This window comes from Anser brachyrhynchus (assembly GCF_964034855.1).
Source record: "Anser brachyrhynchus genome assembly, chromosome: 12".
NCBI classification, from domain to species: Eukaryota; Metazoa; Chordata; class Aves; order Anseriformes; family Anatidae; genus Anser; species Anser brachyrhynchus.
The window spans coordinates 14,528,485-14,549,301 of NC_137707.1; the positions used below are offsets into that span (position 1 = coordinate 14,528,485).

The following is a 20,817-nucleotide window of genomic DNA, read 5'->3' on the forward strand; positions in this document are numbered from 1 at the left end:
GATACTGTAGCAACCTTAGAACAGTTAACAGTAGTTATCCTCTAAATCTAGACTGCTGTCCTTATAGTAGAGGGGTGTGTCATTAACCCAGGACTATGGTTTTATCTCTGAATCTTTCTGTATCCTTAGATTTCCTGCTTCATGGTACTGTCACAGTGCTATACATTTAACGTGATCACTAACTAGAATAACACAAGGAAAATGAAGACGTCCCAAACTGACTGACTGACTGCTGTCAGCTTATGGAGCCATATGTATGGCTCCTTATGGATGCTGACTAAGATTAGAGGTAGATCTCCCTAATAGCTATTATTTATTCTTGATTTCTTGTAAGCAATCCTAGGGCATAAAGCTACAATTGAAACATAATTTATATATAAAATATGCTAAAAGCACTGTAACACTGTAATGACACAACAGTGAACGTTGCTCTTCCATTAATAACCTTTTAAGCATCAGATACTCATGAAGAACCTGACCAGTCCTCAAAAATTCCATTTTGCCTTTTATGTTACAGGGGGGAAATAGCATACACTAATCTGCCTGAACAAAGGTGTAATTATGTTGGAAATGGGTAGTACAAACCAAGCATCTTTCTTTAAAAATAGTGGAACTCAAGTGATTACACTGGCTATAGCCACAGAATTATGACAGGAGTAAGGTTGTCTTTAGATGACATTATCCCAGCTACTACTTTGTCATTTCAAAGTCTTGGTGCACTTTAATAAGGGATCGTTTTGTTTTAAATACATAGGAAACTCTTCTTCCAAAGCAACATAAATCAGCATGTGTGTATTGGAGGGGAAAAGCCTGTATTTTCTGTTTGCCACAAAGTTGTTTGCAATGCAAAACTACCTGTAATTTCAACATCAAATACAAGCCTGATTATTGTGTTTGAGGGTAAGTTATTCTTGACTGTCTGACCTCCTTGAGTGATACAATTTTAACCACATTATCTTTGCGGAGTTTACATCTTTGTAAGATGCTGCTGCTACCAAAATAGCTATGGGTTAGCATGTTGGTTGCCTAACTGTACTTTGAACACCATGGGCTTTTTTTTTTGACTATGTTAATGGAGAAAACTTATACAGCTAGAGCCTTGGCTGCATAACTACCCAGAGAGAAGAAAAAACAAGCTAAGAAAATCAATAGAGCTGTAATTGTTTAACCACAGTTATTTTTGCATAGCAAATGGAGGTGTTAAAGTACAGTTAAAAACCGGGCTGGAAAAGAGTAAAATGTTGAATTGAAATATTGATCAGTGAGATTTATTATAACAAGATGATCAGGTTTTACCAGTGTAGAAGATTAAGAAGTGGAGTAGACTTCTGAAGAAAAATGGCTGATATGGTAGTAACACAGATAAATTCAGAGTTAGTTCAGAGTTAAGATTAAGTATAAAGAAATGAAGGCATATAAAGGAATTGGAAGGCAGTCATGGCAACAATATAACTTCTCTGTCTTGCAATTACAATGTTACTTAAAACATTTTAGGCTTTGATCTCAGTTTATATGGAATTGAGCTCTCAAAACTTATTTTTCTTCTCCAGAAAAAAGTTACATTTTGTTGTATGTCCCGACTGTCATTTCCTTGCCTTTATATGAAGGCATCTGTAAGGATTGTTTTCTACTGACTGATCCCTACAGGATCTTGATCCTGTGCCCATTTTGAGAGTGTCTCTCTTTTATTCCTTGGGGTAGATTTGTAAAAGAAATACATGTAAATTCTTAGTCAGGATTATCCTGCATTTTATTGCAGGATTCATGCATCAGACACCAGTGTAGCTTAAAAATATTCCACCAGCTAGATTCTTACTTTAATGATTCCAAGCTGTTACAGAGCATATGAAATGCAGGTCTAATTTAAAGCTTTTTGTGATGCAAGCATGTATCACAAATACAATACGTAGGTGAATCATAGATATTTATTTAGAGATCTAAAAATACACTTAGTGGTTGCCTTGTGAATAAAATATACTGGTTGCCTAGAAAGCTCCAAATCTTGAGCAGTAATGCTTTCACCGTAGGAACCATTGTGATTTGAAAATGTTGCTGTTAAAAGTTATGCTTGCAGGGCACAGCCACAACGTCTGGAGTACAACTGCACAAATAAATTTGCATTTTTAGGTGAAATCTCAGCTCTTTCATAGAGAAAGAAAGTTAGAAGAGACCAGTTAGTTAAGGAGTTTGCATCAGTTGATAATTTGGTAGGAGAAGCCACTGTGTGTCTCTCATGATACATCTGATGGATTTAATGGATACATCTGATCATAACATTTCTTTATGCAGATAGATGTTTGAATACCTAAATTGTATCCTGCACTGCAGATTCAATAGTATATTGAAATATGAACCGCATGAAGGACAAAGTACAGTAAGGTATCAAAGTGTTTGAGTAGATCTTAGTGGGTTTGTAGTCCACGAATTCTGAACTTTGAAAGGATATTGATCTCTTGTTGGACTGATGTTAAGGTTCTACGTAATGCTAGTTCAGTTGAACCCTTATCTCTCTTCCTTACCTACATTGTTCGGCATGGTAGTCTTGCCTGGAGCATAAGACAGGCTTGAGAATGGTTAAGGACTACTCATGGAAAAGTAAAAATAGTTATTAAGATATCCTTAAACCAGAGTTCATTATTATATTTTTTTGCTATATTCATGAAATCCAGCTGTTCTGCCAAGGACTGTGGGAGAAGCTTCTGAATGAAGGCCATGTGATAGGATGAAGTCTTATCTTTGTGTAAATTCTTCCTTTGATAACTGGCTATCTCACACAAAAAAAAATATATAGGAATTTGACCAGCAGTTTTATTTTAAGGAAAAAGTTCTTGCAGAATCAAAAAATTAAGACCAAGCCATATGAGGTGTGAGGGAATTAGCTCCACTATAGTAAAATCTCTCTTAAATAATAAATATCTTTAGAAAGAATTCTATTGCTGTGAGGAAAACAATATGTTTATTACAGGTTCATTAAATACAGATAGTTTCTGATGTGTTTTCTGTTCAATAAAGTGAAAAACTTACTTAGTGTGCCAAAATTAATGTGCTTATAATTTATATAATATTTTACTTGGTTTGCACGCCTTTACTGATAGTAAGTGTATGAAAACTTGTATTACATGACTTGATTGCGGAATCAGTTGAAAATAATGCATGCTTAGCTTCTGAGCTTTGTGGTTCATTTGGTCTGTAAGCAACCTTACAGTATTTATGAAAAAATAAGTCTGGAGAACTACAGCTTAACATTATGGTCTTATTTTTATTATGAAAAAAGCAGTGTATAGCTATCAGTTCTAAGTTCCCAACTTCATAGTTACATTCAATGTTATAAACTGAGTTAAAATAATGTTTTGTATAGGGATACTTCAGCAGTGAAACTGAAGCACAGTGGCATTATTTTGGGAGAAGTTGTGAAGGCAAAGCATAACTTTATACGTATGACTCTCCTGTGGATATCGACCTATATTTTAGTATCAGCTTCTGTAGTAGATGTTTAATACATGATAAAACCTGCTAGAATTCATTCAGTAGTAATCTGAGGAGAAACGTGTGAATATTGTATGAAATTTATTCTTCAAGGGCCTTTTTCAGAAGTTGACCTAGTGTATTTAATATGGCTGTATTACCTCTGTGTCCTTCAGCCACAGGTGAAAAACACAATTGAAGCATACCCTATAAAAAATAAGAGAAGGAGCAGATATGGAAGTTTTACCCAGTTGGTATAAGGAGCTTTTTAAATGACAAGTCTGGTCTAGTACATTTGCTTATACTTTGTTACACATTTTGTGGTGTGATACGCCATCTAGTGTTAAATCCCCCAAAAGCAGCAAAACACTGCAAAATTATTACACTAGCTTTCTCAACAGTACACTTGGATAGTTAGTACTGACTTTCTGAAATATTAGGTGCTCAGGACATTCTGTGTATTTACAGTGGAGGGGAGAGACAATATTTATTTCTGTTTCTACTGACTGTTTCCTTCAATATTTTCCATCTAGTACTCTGTTCAGTAACTCTTGTTGTCTGTGGTTACCTGTCTGTTCACAAACTGTCTTCCCATGTACAACAGTGCAGTTCGATGTCTATGCCTCAGGTAATGTTGATACCTGCACTGTCGTTTGCAAGAGTGCAAGCTTTATGTTATATTTACAAAAGTTAAATTGTAGAGAGAAGCAGTTTTCTAATTGATTCTAAATGCATCTAGTAGAGTAGGGAAGAAATTAAATAACCCCAGAGATTTTCTAGGGAGTGATCATAGAAAACGTTATGTAATGCAGAGGAATACCCTTGTAATAAGCTGAATATGACAACACTGACTTACTCTGACTCTGTCATACAGAGGTGAGACTTGTTTAGAAAGTGTGTTCTGAGGGAAAAGAGGAAAAAAAAAAAAAAAGCTCCTGTATTTGTTTTTTCAAAAATTTGAAAAACTAAGGCTAATAGTGCCATAGTGAGCAATTTTCTTTCCTTTCCTTGTTGAACATAATTTTCTTGAATGTCCAAAATATTATTCAAATGTTTGGAAATTAACATTTCATACTGGAGAGTAAATTGAGCAGATGAATTGATTTTCTCTGATTAAGGTAATAGAAAGTGGGGGACATGGTTCTATCCCCCAGTTGAGATTTAAGCAAAAGCAAAATTCATTCAAATACGATATTTCAGATGTCCTATTTCAGTAAAGGTTTTAAAAACATTTTATTTGCTGAATCAGAGTCATAAAGTATCTTTCCCATTATTGCATGCTATGCCATGTATCCTCTAAAGTGTTCAGTAAATGAGTACCGTACAGATTTTTGTCACCTACCCACATCATGAATTTATATTTTAAAAAATAGTAATTTGATAAGCATCCATTTCAAATTACATAGAATTTTCAGTTGTAACTAACAATGGCAACAGGTTCAGGAGATTACAGGTTGACATATTCAAAACAGATGGACTGAAATATACCCCCATGTTCTGCAGTAGTTTTGAAATTCTGAATAAACCTGGAAACACTCCCCAGTTACCTCCATCATAAAATCTTGTTTCCTTGAAAAGAAAAGAGAATCTTCTTTCTAAAACCCACCATTTTTATTCTAAGGGCAGCTCCAGTGTGCAAGTAATGTTAAGCTAGACTCATTAGGTTGAAAACTCCTTTTAATTCATATGAGCTTCTGAAACAACTCTTAAGATACATAAATTAAAAAGCTTTCAAAAAATCTTAAAAAAAAAAAAAAAGTCTTGCTGCTTAGCAAATATATACTTCAAAAAAAAAACAGCACTTTTCAAAGAATCTGAATTCACAGCAGAAAAGGACATTCCCTATTCTCATAGGTAGACAGGTATGTCAGGCTGTTAGCATCCTGGAACATACTTAAAAGCTGTTTGATGCTTGAGTCCTTTAAATTGATTTTTCAATAATACCTGTTATTTTTTCCCCTCCTCACATGATAAATGACATGAGGATATGACATTTTATTTATCAAAACAAGCAGGAAGATATGAGGAAACTCCCTATGTCCGAGTTCTTTGCCTTTCTGATATTTTTTTTCCTGTGTTGCATCAGTTTTTCTAAATTAAACTATTTTTTTTAACAGTTCCAGGAGAAGCAGTGTAGAAGCAGCTTGGTTTGTGGTCTGGCACTGATCTCAACGTGAAATGGGAACTATTTAAAGTACTTGTCAGACAAATATAACTTTCTCTTGAGTATAGTTGAAGAAAGGAAATGACTTTTATACTGAGAAATCTTACTATGATGGCAAACTTCAGCATCACTATATTTACGAGTTAGCAGCAGTTGAAGTACTACAGTATAAATGAAAAAAGATTAAATGGTATCTTACAAAAATGCAGTTCATTTCTCTATTTTATTTGAAAATGAATGTCACTTAAAATGCAGTAGAAAACTGCAGATCTTGCTTTTTCTGTTAATTGAACATGTTAAGCGTAAACAGCGTAACTCTTGTCACATGATCAATTTTGTAAAAAAAAAAAAAAAAAAAAAAAGTTGTCTTCTGGATTTCTGTAAACTCTGCTGGTGTTTGTGGAAAAGTTATACCCCTTAGCCCATTCGTGGACTTTTGACCACAGCTGAATGTGGATATGTGGATATCAGTTGTGACTGATCCAGTTTAGATCCTTCATAATTATAGGCTGAAGGTAGTGCTGACCAGCCTTGTTGGGAGGCATCAACTTTACCTCCTTATAATAAAAGGAATTTGACACTGCCTCACAGTGGAAGGCTGTTTCACTTGTAAAGCACTCCAGTCCAGGTGTGGGCTCACTGCGTTATTTTCCGTAAGTCATAGAAAAGTGGATTTTGCAAATTGCAGGGACAATTTTCTAGAAGATATTGTTTGCTTCATAGTACAAAGCCAAAAAGTGAATCATAAATGCTGGTGGCTATCAGTCTACTGATACTCTTATGTGCCTGTTCAGTGAATATTCCTATAGACATGCCATTGTACTCAGAGTTATTAAATAATTATTGCGTATGCATTTGAATTTAGTAATCTCAGTGTAATTTTGATTCACTGAGACTTAAAAATGACCTTACAAAATTAGTTTTTATGAGATTTATAATTGGAATAATAGTAGAAGTGTGAAAGAGCAAATTGTCCAGTTCTGCCTGTACATTATTAGGAAATCTGTCTGTAGAATTCTAATTTCACAATATTTATTGGTAATGGTGGTGTAAGCATAGTGTGGAGCAGACGGAGCTCAGCTTGATTGTTCAGATCCCAGATGGAACTTGAGCTGCTGGCAATTTACAAATTCTATATTTGACTTAGAAATTCCTGCAAATGTTGATGCAGAGAAATAATCATGGAACAAGAAGTAATCAGAAAACTGGAAAAATAAAACTGAGCTGAATATATTACCTTCCAGTTCAGCTGAAGTTTTCTTGACACTGTCAATGTCTGACTAATGGTTTGGTATGTCCAATAGAGCACAGTAAGGCTTCTAGACTGAGGACAGAATGCTATTCCTGCAAGTTAGTAGTTTATAGACTTCTTCAATACATATTGAGTCTTCAAAAGGGAAAAAAAAAAAAAAAAAAAAGGCATGAAATCTCTTATGTCAAGACCTACAAAAGTCTATAGTAAAATGTTAACGGACATATAAAAAGAAGGAACTGAGCAAGCAGATTTCTCTTACGCTGTGCACTGGTGCTGTATTTTAGCTATTAACATCTTGTGTGTCTGTGTACCTTTCAGTTTAAAAGCCTATGGGGATGTAAGCTTTTGAAACACTATACTAGGATGTAAAGGTTAAGTCATATCAGTTTATGTAAAATATACCTGCTACCATATACAGTGGGGGAAAAAAACTGTGGAAAGAGTCTGTTGAGGATTTTTGAAAGAACGAATGAAAACGTACCTCATTTTACTATAGTTCATTTAGCGTATAGGACAAGAAGCAGTGGTGGTATCTATTTGGAAAAAAATATAGTGTTGAATATAGCTTTGTAATATGCTGCTAAGAAGGCTGAAGCCATGTTTAAAGCCTTCAGTAAATGCATGTTTTAAGGGTTTGGGATGATGTCCAGGGCAGATTTTCACTTTTTTTTTTTTTTTTTTTACTTGACACACAAATTGAGCTGACAGAACTAGTTGACAATAGATATAAATGTATCCCAAACCAATGTTGCATTAGGTTATCTTCTTCAAATACACAGTCTCACTTTGTCTGTAGATGCCCTTTTGAAGGGAGAAGTACATGAGGAGATGGGAGGAAGAGATCCGCATTCAGTTTTGTTGAATGATAATACCTCTCCAGTGTTATTGCTGTGGCTCTGCATGTATGTAGGTCTCCCCGTTGGAGGATCCATGTGTAGTGCTGTGTTTTGTCAGGGGACAACACTAGGAGGAAAGGTAGGTTGCATGATGCACAAGGGGGGATTGATCCTGAAAAAATCTTACACATAGAGAGAAAGAGAAGGAAAGAAAAGGATGTATCCAGTGGACGGAAAGAATGTATGAGCATTATAAGTACATATATGGGAAAACAAAGCAAAAAGGGAGGATTTGGTAATAAGACAGGAGACTACGGATGAAAGGTAAATATAAAGATGAGGGAGAAGAGTTTGTACACACCTGGAAGGCTGTACTGGGAGCAAGTAGTGCTTTACAGAAGCCTTCAAGTGTAATGCAAAATGATCAATGGAATCTCATTGTAGGTCAGGTAGCCTTAAGCATTGACGTGTTTGCTATCCACCCTGGCACAACATACAGAAAGGATCCAGAAATGTGCTGCTTGTCATGTGTCATCACTTAGTGATCTACTCCCGTTGGGAACCTGTTCCCATAGCAACATTGCTATCCTATTATAGGCTAGGTACGGAAGTATAGCAAGTTACATTTACATTTGTGTGTGTGTACATACTTTCATAGTCTGAATAAACACACATGTTATGTGGGTATTTGGATTGCATACTGTAAGTAGCTTTTGGAGCCCAGGACACTTGGTTGGCATCTTTTCTCACCCCAAAATAAGTGTGTTCTATAGTTTAATGAAGAAATGCACTGAAGTAGTACCACAGACCTTAATGTTGGAAGATCTAAAACTATAGATTAATTTTATAATAAGCTATATATTTTGGAATATCTTTGAAACATATTTTTGAAAAGAAGTAGGATTCTGTAGAAGTAGATTATGTACTGAAAACCTGAAATTCTACCTGTTTTAAAGATTTACATATAACTTGTGTAGGTATAAGCTACATCTGAGAGTCAATGTTACGACACATTGTTCTACACATTGGATTGCTTTAATGGAGGACTAAGCTGTTCTGTGATCATGCCTTGTAAACATTATAATTGTGTTTACTTCTAAATAATCTAATCATGGTTCTCTCTATGGTAGGTATAGAGACCTTTGTCATTGTACCTAGTTGAGAGAGTTAAATTGGGTATTTTAAGAGGTAATCACAGTGACTAGATTTTGGAAGCAGAATTCTAATGAGAGGGTCTGGTGTTACTGCAAATACAAAGTGTGTTTAACAATTCCTGGTCCAAATACTAGGGTGCAAAATCAGCAAATAAGAAGTAATAAAATAATATATACAGTGTGCTTAAAGTGGGGGGGGGGGGTGGAATTATACCAGCTCTCTTTCCTTCATGTATTTATGGGAAATGTTGTATGCTGCAGCCATCTCATACTTGAATTTACTTGAATACAGTGCAGCTGTAGTTCCACATCTTTTTCCAGCTCTTTCAAAAAGCTGAGTGTTTTCCTGCAAGTGTAGCAGCTGCCCAGAAACAGCTTGTTTCTGCTAATTCTGTTTTACCATGCAAAACAGTTGTTTTTCAGCAGCTGCAGGGAAAAAAAAAAAAAAAAAAAAAAAAAAGTGTGTTATTTTCTCCCAGGTGAATTAGTGGAGTAATCAACTAATCTTTAACGTGGCTTTTCAATTTCTTGCCTTGTATGTGATCTTAAATAACAGTTTTGGATGTTTTTAAATGTTCCATACTCCTTACAGTACTTTGAAACGTACATGGTATTACATTTGTAGAAAGATAGGGTAAAATTACAAAATCACAGTATATATGAGTTTATTAGGGCTTTCTGTATCTAATCAGTGCTGACTGTTATGATTGATAGCAGTCATGCTAATACATATTTAGCAGATTAAGTGGCTTCGTGACTAGTACTGCTGTTACTCTTTTCCCTCCCGCTGTCATCAGTATCATTTAAGAAACTGCTGCACTCTCACAAAGAAAACTAGCAAGAATAGGAATCAATTGTTCTTTGCTTCAGGCTTCAGATGATGTGGTAACATTCTTTCGGTATGTACCAGGCAAGGGTGATAAATTGTTTTCATATATCTACTGAAGAGAAGACAGACTTCTGTGTACTTTTGTAGCAGTTAGCTATGGGTTGGGTATAAGGCTGCTTCTTTCTTTGTAACTGAGCATTAGGCTCTTGAAAGAACTGGAATCCCTATTGATAGAGACCTTTAAAAAATAAAAATCGTATAAGTAACTGCTGCAGATGCTTTAGGTGTATATGATCTAGCTTCGTTGCTGGGGGATGCAGTAGATGCATATTTCCTGTCATTTTCTTAGCCCTGATTTTCTGTCATTCTGACATATTTTCCAAAATGCAGCTTTAGACTGGTTCTAACCACCACTTTTTAATGCCAGCCACACTAGCTGTAGTACTTAATAATGCTGGTGCAATATTATTCTGTATCTGGGTGCTTTTCTTGAAATAGTGAGTTGATAATTTTTTCATGAATTTCTATTTTCGAGGAAAAAAAATTACATGATTCAAGAGCATTATGTGGTGGTGGTTGTGTTCTTGCTTTTTGTTTTTGTTTTTTTAACTGTACATGTTCATTTTTTAGCCATTGACCAAGAAAAAGAAAACATGAGGTGGAGTGTATCAGAGTTATGAACACAGGAAGAAGTGGTGATTGGTGTGTTGCAAAACATTTTCAAGGTAACTTGACGTTTCAAGGTAACTTAACATTTCTAAAAAAGCATGTTGACTATGGTATGAGATTCCTTTTATAAAAACTCATTTCCAAGTTGAAAGAATACAGTGAACATACTTTTAGATTCATAAATCCAACAGAATTTATTCATGGTTACAAACCTAATTGTGATTGGGTTACAAATTGAAATGTATGAGGAACTACTGTTCTAAATAACAGCTTAGATTTAAAAAAAAAAAGTCAATTATGATTAAAGAGCATGGTTAGTTTGAATTCTTCTCCTGTCTAATGCCTCACTTAAAAAAAAAAAATAAGATATGGCTGGCAGGTTTTATTGAAAAGAATCCAGAAAACGTTGGATGTGGGAAATTAGTCATCTCACTAGAATCTTTTTGCTTTCATATTGCCCCAAGCAACCAATACTCATCAGACTCTGCAAACTACCTGATACGAATAAACATTGTAAAATATTTTAAGTCATTCAAAATCCAAGCATATCATGAGCCTTTATATCAATAAGTAACATTAAAAGTGAGTTGTGCCACTTTATATAAAGTGAAAAGAGCCTACTACAACTTACTAAGTTCCCTGTTGTTTGCCATTCTCCATGGGATATGTGTCAGTGTATAAGTGTCTCTTAAGAAATGTGTATTGCTGGTGACTTAACCTGATAAGATAAGTCTTTCAGCAAAAATGCTACAGGGAGGCTTTTTTGAGCCCACCAAAGAAGTTTGAACATAGTAATAGGTATTTAACTGTATTTGCAAGAAGGATCTTTTTTTAAGAATGCTTTATTTCAAACAAACAACAGTGACTATTCATGTTTGAAGATAGGTAATAAATCAGCATAATTTTTTTAATCTTAATGCCATTGTAAACTAAATGCTATATAGGATGAATTTAAAGAACTCTAACTGCATTAAGCTTTTATTCCATAAATTGTTAGAAATGACCCGGTCCTTTGAGCAATCTGCTCTACCAACAGAGATTATGCTACAAAATAAACAAGTATATATAAGTTAATTCTAGCAATTTTTGAAGATACTGTTGTGTGTCTGAGCCATAGTTCTCTCTCTCTTTGTCCGGCAGTAAAGGAACGATCCAACTTTGGTAGGAAAAAGAAAATAAAATCTAAAATTATGAATAATGCAGTATTGAGTATAACGTACACTTAGACTTTCTAGAGCCATTAACATTTCAATCTGCATACATTTTTGAGTGTAGCAACATGTGACTGATTAAAAATATGCAAAGGTTCCAAACCACAGCATCCTGCAGTGGAAAACCAGGCTTAGGAGCATGTGATGAATTCGTGGAACCAGGTAGTGTGCCACATTAACTGAGATCTTTGTATTGCCGTTTTTTTCTTTTAATCAAATAATAAGGAAAATGTAAATGATTGCATATATAGTAATAATAATGTATTAATAACTTAAAGCTGCAAAGCAATATTTCTCATGCCAATTTTTATGTAAACTTGCTCAGATCACTTAGCTCTGCACCCCTCCCTCACTTAATCCATCTGTATATTATCATAATGCTACTTCAGTGTCTTAAGACTGTGACTGTAGGTCAAAATTAAACAAACTTTTGTTCTTGCTGAAATAAAGGGGGGTGGATAAGGGGGTCTCTGTTGACCCCAATGGAAACAGAATGATATCCAGTGTTTCTGTACTGTTGTATAAACACTAATTAGGTGTCCATATCTGATTATTTCACTTACAACTTCCCATATGAAAAACTTGTAGCCACGATCATCCTCTTCTATGTCTAGCTGCATTAAATGCCTCAGAACATTGCTTTAATAAAGAGCAAGATGCACAGATCCAGGTCAGAGAGCTCACCTTGAGCTGGATACTTTTTAGAAAGTTAATGTTATTACACAATACAAGAAAATAGATGAAAATCCTGTTGAATTCTGGAGATCTGTATTAAAGGGTTAGCACGTTGTTTCTGCATGGGAGGTGTCTGCATGAAATCAGCTCTGATCTGACAAGCACATGTTGCTATAGTAATGGAGTCTATTGAATGTTAACGCACTGCTTCAGCTATGTGACAAGTATAAAGTCTAAGATCTGTGATATGCATTTTCATTTGTCAAAGCATGTATCTGCTATACTTTCCTGTAAATATTTGATGGTGAAGAACCAGTTTTTTTACTTCTATACTTTCAGGAGTTGCAAGCTCTCTTTAGCAAGCTTCAAACTTGCCTACAAAGTGTTTAAGAATAAAAAAAAGAAAATCACTGTATCTTACAGGATGCTGTATTGATGTTCCTACTAAACACAGGAAGCTTAAATACTCTTATGAATGGTTTTAATAGAATCCTTTGCATAACTGATGTTAAGAGGCATCAAAGTTGGCTTTACAGTAATGATTTCTGGTGTTCAAAAAAAAAAATGTAACCTGTTTGTGTTAACTGTCGGTGTGGTTTTAACTTGCAGGAGAATGAAAGCTGGTTCAAGTTAGCTTATTCGCCTTTCATTTTTTGCGTGTCTTGATAAGTAATTCACTGCTGAATCAGAAAATACAATGAATATTCTTAGTGAAAAACAAGAAAATTACCTTCATGTAAAGGAAACACATACTTTAGGTTTTTCCACTTCGCTTGTCTGGTATTGCTGCACATGTCTAGAAAGGCAGGAAGTTTTGGGCACTAGTCTTCGTCAATATAATTTCCCTGAAACCTGATCCCTGTACAATAAACATCCACAAATAAAACATCTGCTCCTATGGCTACTATGCATGCCCCAGTGAGAGGATGTGCCTCAAAAGGCCCAAGAACATCTAGGCAGGTTTTCAGTTCTTGTCAGAGTTATATTTGTACATCAGTATTTATTTAAGTTTAACCTCACTGTGTGTCATAAATCTTTGACAGCTGGGTTAAAGATCAGTTTTTCATTTGTGTTCTCAGGAATTGCTTTGTAAACCATCAAGTGCAAAGGCCACAGTTACATTAGTTACCATGAGCTTACTGTCAGAGCTAACCTAGGACAACTAAAGAAGTAAACAGGAGGGCTTTTTGGCCCAAAGAGGACATTAATTAAAAAGGACCATGCTTAGATGTATGGAATTTAGTGGTAATTTCTACAGGTTTTACACTGGCATAACATGAAGTATATGATATGGAGTAATTCTAATAAAAATTATTATTTTTTTTAACCTGGGTTTACACCTAATATACCCACTGGTTTCAGAAGGCATTCCATTCCCCCACCTGCACCCCAGATATAACTGTACTGCATGAGTACTTTACAAACTGATGATTTTCTAGTTTTCCTTTAGAGCATTTTTAAAATATTTTCACTGCAAAAATAATGTGTTCCTAAATCTCAAAGGGCTTTACCACGATAATGCCTAATACTGTTATGATGTCTCTCAGTGATAGAAGTTTACTTTCATACTAAAAAATTAATTGAATAATTTTATAAGATATGCATTAAAATATTTACATTTTCTACTTTCAGTGTTTAGACTACTGCTGAACTGGAAGTGGCTTTGTAAATGAAAGAAAATTTCCATCCTTGCTATTTAAAATTTTCATAAATATTTTTCTTTGCAGTGTTTTTAAGTGGATATACCAAAAAATATTTGCATAATAAACAATTAATTACATGGTATGCAGAACTGACATCTTCCAAATGCAAAACCTTTTTATAGGAATCTATTTTAAGTAACTAAATTAATTTCTTCACTTAAGTGGTATTTGTGTGATAATATTACTACTTAAGAATATAAGCTTTCTGAAGACAAGCCTCACCTGTGTCTGATTGAAGTCTATTTTGTGTGATGTTTTGAATTTGGATGTGAGTACCAGGTGGCATTGTTTAGTCAATCTCAGATGCTTTATTAGTCATTTTTGTCTTTTGGGGTTTCGTGGTGGGGAGCAATTGTTAATTTTTCCAGTATGTAAATTATTTTTATCTAAAGATGAAGGGAAGAATCTGATCATCGGTCAGCCTTAGGAGTCCTATGTTAACTTCTAGAGTAAATAAGAATATTAAGAATTTTATAACTCTGCATTCTGTTCTGCAGCAAAAACAGTGAGCTTGTTTGCTTCATGAGCATGTTTTGCTATAACAGAAAAAATATATAATTGGTAGCTTTCCTATTTTAGTTTCCAACTGCAGAAGATGATAGTAGCACTTAAATATGGAAAATAATTTGTAAAGCAAACTAGCAAAATACATTCTTGTCTGCATACTCAGCCTGAGTCAATGCTTCAGCTATTCCAGATCATCTGGTAACTGGCAGTTAGACGAAGAAAAAAATGTCTCAGAAGGAATATCTTAGTTTCCATGGAGCTGCTCTGTTCTTCATGGATGTGTTGTAGGTTAGAACTGTACTATAGTTAGCAAAAGCATCACTGAAATAAATGGGGAGGAGAAAGGCTGTATGAAAAGATTTTAGCGAAGAAAAATTAAACAATAAAGAATACTTAGCATTTAGCTCTTCACAGGTAAATACAGGTAGATAAGAGTCAAGTTATCCTCACGTCAGCCTTGTCAGGTAGGTAAATGTTTCTCTATTCTTCACCTCTTTGGGTTTTATCTGTGGAAAGTCAAAAACATTGCATGTTATTAGCAACATGGAAATAAAACACTGGGAATCAGGTATAGGGTAAGAAAGTTTCTATCAGTTCATGGGCTCATACACTGGTTCCAGCAGCTCTGAATGAAGGAACAGGGATGGGAAGACCCCTGTCTTGTCTCATCCTTGCATGTCAGCAACTTGGTCAGCAGTTTTCCAAGTAAAAAGACAACACCTTTCCCCCAGAATCCCAACTAATCAAAAATACTCTTGAGCTGAGCAGCAACACAAATGAAAGACAGCTCGATTTAAAAAATAATAAAAATAATAATAATAATAATAATTTTTCCTCTGGCAGGGATGAACTATTTTTGTGGTGGAATATGAAAAGCTGTCATAGTCTCATTAGCTTTGCAGACTGTAAGAAGCTGATTCTCAGTGGTCTTTGATAAAAGGCAGTTGCATCTGACTAGATGTTCAAATCAGTTGACTGCTTCAGCCAGCATCCATGCACCCAAATGTATTTGTAGTAATTGAGTCGCCCCTGTACATCTAATTATACACTATCATCAAGGGCTCATTAAGAGGATGAGTACTAGTTTGGGAAACATCTATAACCAAACAGTGTCATTCTGGAACTGCAATTTAAAGACACAAGCTAATTTTAAAACGTTATCTAATAAATCTCTGAGATAAATGTAATTTTCTAAGGCAGAATTTTGCAGATTACTAGAAACAGATAATTGAGTAACAAATTGTAAGATATGTTTTCTTCTATATTTGGGCTATTATTTCAGTGCAAGTCTAACACAGTGAGTAGAATTGACAGTAAAGCTAATGAGAAGACTTTTAAATGAGGTTTGAATTTTGTGTAAAATATGCATAAAAATGCATAAACGCTGAAGTTTGGAGTCAATTATGACTGCTCAAAATTACAGTCACCAGTCAGGGTATGAATATAGTCTGTCCAAAGAGCTAGCCCTGATGCTTTGTTGCTCTATGATCATGCAGCCACATAGCTGTTTTCCTCTTTTATAGCTGCCCTGTGTTAAAAAACACATCCTACTTTTTTAATAGGATGAGCTTTTAACCAATGAATAATTCACTTGCAAACTCTCAGGCAGTTCTAACACCTGTATGAACGAGGAAAAGTTGTGCCTCTTGCCTTATCCACTGAAAGTTTATACTACAGTATGTATTACACATGATCTATAGATTACATTATAAATTGATATGAATAGCAATTAGCAAAAATAATGCTGCTTGTATGAAGTGATCTTTTTTGTACATTAGTGAAAATGATAGGTTGCTGCTGCATTTCTAGGAGACAGACGTGTGATTTAAAAGCTCTGCATGGCATGTCTGCCTTTATGCATAGGTAAATCTCCCTGACAAAATGTAAGTCATTGTTATCGCCTCACGACTCAATTCCTATGATGCTCTTTTCTACTCTCTTTATCAGAACCAAAGCTTTTCCAATTATAGTTATAAAACTTGCTTGCTATAAAACAGCTTGCTTTAAAATACAAAAGCCATACCCAATTTTTCCACCTTTAATTACATTTTCTATGCTGGCCCCTACCTTCTCATTTTTGCTTTTCTTTCAGATATATAAGCCCTTCATGCTCCTGATTATCTCTCCTGTTCTGTGATCTGTAGCACAACAGTACATGTTGGTGTACCATAAAATACAGGCGTCTTCCAATTCAGCTGTAGCAGAATAGTACATTTTTGTGAATCCTGGATCCCAACTGACAACTGCAGGCTTTGAGTTGCCTTGTTTTGGGAGTTGGTTCATCATTTTTCAGCACAATTTTGTTTGTTAAATTTAAAGTGAAGAGGAAGTGGGAGTAAAGACAGGTTTACATCAAGAATGTAGCACTTTTATTCAGCCTTGAAATAACCACCCTGTGAAGTATGAATGCTTGGGAGGTAAAAAAATGGAACAAGTAATTGAATACATAAATAAAGAGCAAGGAGAATTTTCAACTGATTCAGTACCCTCCTCTCTTCTGAAGTTTGCCCACCCACCCCTACATACCACCTCCTGTGGTCCAGGACATTTTAGTGCAACGTGGGAGGTTAGCATACAAATTCCTACTGACTGCATTTGTGCATAGCTTCCCACATACATTTTGAAATAGGGTCCCTTATTTAGAAAAGTTAATGAGTATTATAGATCTGTCCTGAACCGTAAATGCAGTGGGTTGACAATTACCTGTTACAGCTATTTAAAATTACTTGGCATTTCATAATTACGTTTTTTAACTTTGTTACTGAGACAAGTTTCTGCACTGATTACAAGTAGTCAGCAACTTACAGAAAGGTGGTATTGTGCAGAGAGGACTGGAAAGATGGATGCTGTGTGTTGAAACAAGTACCTTGCAAAGGAGGCTGTCCAGTGAAGTTAAACATGTTCCTGTGCTGATTCACTGCCTGCATAGATTACACACAGTTTAGTAGAAAACAGCGATTTCTCTGTAAATGCTTGTCGAATAGCAAATGGCAATTTGGAATAGTTTTACAGCCCTGTAGCACAGCTACAAGTATCCAACTACTGATTTGTAAAGATTCTAATAGAGTATAATACTATGTCCATTAAAACATTTGTCATTTTGGTGACTTTTGAGAAGACAACAGGAACAGTGGTTTATGGTTGAGCTCTGTTCTCAAAAGTTAGGAGAAGCTCTTCTTGTGTCCAGAAAAAATAGTCTCAAAGATTAATTCTTTCAAAACACCATTACATAGTGAATTTAGTAAGCCATTGAGCTGGAAGAGTTTGATTTCCTGCACAGAGACTGTCAATAGCCTGGGCACTGCAGAGCTTGTGGACAGCAACTTGTTAGACTTTAGATCTTAAGGCAACTTTATTTAAAAAAAAGAGACAGTATTTTTGAAATTGCAAGCTCTGAAGGTAACCAAAATTCCAGAATGAAGTTTTAGCTTCATTTTGATTTATATCAAAGTATTTGATAACTCGAGGTTTCCCAAACAGCTGCAGTCCTTACTGTTCACCAATCCAACATCAGTCTGTGCTTTTGCCAGGGCTTTCTAGTTGAGAGTCCAAAGAGCTTTAAATTAGCACTTGCTAGGCAGATTTTGATGTAGTTTAGTCAAATTCCAGTAACTGCAGTCCAGCTAGCTACTAGTTTTTTCCTTATCTCACCCAGAGTCAGAATTCTTCTTCTGCTTTGATGAAGTACATTTTAAAAGCAAATGCAAATACATTATACCCTGACAGACATCGTTCTACCAGCCCAGAAGATATCCTCCCAGAAGAGGGAGGCCTCCTCCTGCCTTTCTGACATAAATAACATTTCATTTCTTTCTCTTCTGATTGCCTTACACCCTTCAGATCCAAGCTGAATTCTGTCTTTCCATATGCTTTTCTTTTGTATTTCGATCTTTCCCTGCTAAGAAAGAATAGCTTTCTTGAACTCCATTTGACATTATTGAAGCATTTGGTCTGTCTCCAAAAAGAAACTGTGCATAACATTTAATTACTATCAATTTGCTTCTGTCTGTATGGAAGATTTTCATGCAGTGTTTGGCTTTGGAAGGCTTATTTAAGCTTAAAGTGTTGAAATTTTATTAACCATTTAAGTAGGGGGAAAAAAAGCTAGGGCTTAATGACAGGAACCAGGTTGGAAAGGCTAGACTCAATGGCAGGGAGGAGAGTTTGGATGACTGGATTAGGGGAGTCAAAACTAGATTGAAGGATTTAAAAATCCTTCCAAGAAATCCTTAAAAATCCTTAAATTGAAGGATTTAAAAATGGAGGGTGTAGTTTTTTTTAGCTTTGTCATTTATATTCCAGATGACATCATATTTTAGTTATATTTTTCTTCATTGTTTCTAGTCTGCAATAGAAGTACAAATGAAACACAAATACGTACTAGTAACATACAAAATGTGTGAACACCTGTTATGAAGAAGGTCTGAGAAAGCTGGGGGTGTTTAGCTTGGAGAAGTGAAAACTCTGCGGATGTCTGATTGCAGCCTTTCAATTATTAAAGGCAGCTTATAAGGAAGCTGGGGAAAGATTTTTTTACCGATAGGGCAAGGGCTAATGGTTTTAAATTAAAAGAAGGTAGATGTAGATTAGATAGATATAAAGAAGAAATCCCTTACTATGAGTGTGGTGAGGCACTGGAACAGGTTACCCAAAGAGATTGTGGATGCCCCATCCCTGAAAGTGGTTCAAGGCCAGGCTGGATGGGGCTTTGAGCAACCTGATCTAATGAAGATGTCCCTGCCTGTGGCAGGGTGGTTGGACTAGATGATCTTTAAGGTTCCTTCCAACCGAAACTAGTCTATGTTTCTGTGAAAATGTGAAGTGGCATATACTGCAATACCTACAAATAGATGAAAAATCAAAAATGCAGTAGCTTTGACTAGGATAAGTTAGTTGAACAGGACAAAATTACTAACAAGTATTCTTTCTTGTAAAAGAAATGGTATGCCAGCTTTGTCTTTTAGCAGGTGATTTGTTAAGGTGATCAATGACAAGACAGCAACTTTGGAGTTAAAGGTACACAACTAGATTCTGCCTAAAGGATTTTGAACAGTACTGTCCTGCATCTAGAGATGTTGCAAGAGCTCAAAACTTAAGCGGGTACAACAGAAGTGCGGATCTCACACATGTGGCAGAATAAGATGTTCTTTGCTTTATCATTTTGCCCTCACTCAAACTTCTTTAACATTTCACTACACAATTTCACCTTCTAAAGATCCTTACAAATACCTGAATTGTGTAAAGGGGGTGCCAATCCATGTCTTGGGACCTACAGGTGCGTGTTTTTGTTTTGAGCATATTTGGTCCATGAAACTGTGTCCTGGTCATGTGGATAGGCAGGGACCTTTTATCATTGCCCCTTGTCAGCATTATCTCTCAAATCTGTTTTTAGATTCTGCTGTCATTTTTAGTCTGCTGGGTCATGATGTCAATGAAAAAGATAGCTACTAATACTTACTTAAATAAGAGACATAGGAGATACTAACAAGAAGAAGTCTCTGAAGAATGAAGGCACATGCTCAGTTCGGTGAGGATCATATTTCAGCTCTAAAGTATTTCTTGGCCTTCTGTTGGAATTCTAATTCTTCTAATTTCAATGGTACTCTTAAAATACTCCCTACTGTTTCTTCATTGGGGCACGAGGAAATAGATCAGGCACATAAAATCTGTTATAAGTATGGCTGTGAATCTTGCTGGTTCTTCTGTTTCAATGTCTTTACAGCCATTGAGCAGCCTTTCTTCCTCTTCAGGTACTATCCACATACATTCGCACATACAACACCTCAAAGCCAGCCTCAAATAGCAGTTAAAAAAACACACTAGCAACAGCAGCAGTGTTGCCACCTTCATTTTGGTTTGGAGGCGTTTCAGTGTCTTAAGTTGTAGGCAGGATGTGGATCAAGGAAACAGATAGTTAAAATGCACCAATATGCCATAATGTTAAAAGGCTCTGATGCTAGATTTCTAAGATCGCCAGAACTAAAACAAATGAGAATTCAATCTCCAATATTAATATAGGTTGAGGATGGGACTTACTAGCAGATACAGTAAAGATGTGGCTGAAATACAAAGCAGCATAGGAAAAATATCCATTGAGTTGGAATGAGTAGCTTTGATTCTTGTCCATCTGGCCAAGACAGAACAGCCAAAGCTTAAGAATGGCACCTGCAGAAGACAAGATCTGCTACCACTGAATTATGAAAATTGCACTCAAAGGCCAAAGAACCACGGATTCAGAAAGTTCTACCATTCTCTGGGCCAAGAAAGGTGGGAGGAAAAAAACAAAACAAAACTTCATTTTCTTTAGAAAGGAGCCTTACTAAGTTATAATAAACATTGTTACATCCAC

The 20,817-nt window shown here is 35.5% G+C and overlaps 1 protein-coding gene across 31 annotated transcripts in view; it reads left to right on the forward strand.

Moving 5' to 3' along the window:
* LOC308176825 (leukotriene B4 receptor 1-like) overlaps positions 1-20,817 on the forward strand; it is a gene marked incomplete at its 5' end in the record, with an annotated part of 134,838 nt that overhangs the window by 44,590 nt on the left and 69,431 nt on the right. For 25 of the 31 annotated variants that reach the window (XR_013938649.1, XR_013938650.1, XR_013938651.1 and 22 more), the window contains one exon: positions 10,334-10,428. The exons of 1 other annotated variant lie outside the window; for it this stretch is intronic. 5 more of the 31 variants (XR_013938658.1, XR_013938659.1, XR_013938656.1 and 2 more) reach the window with 4 other exon arrangements.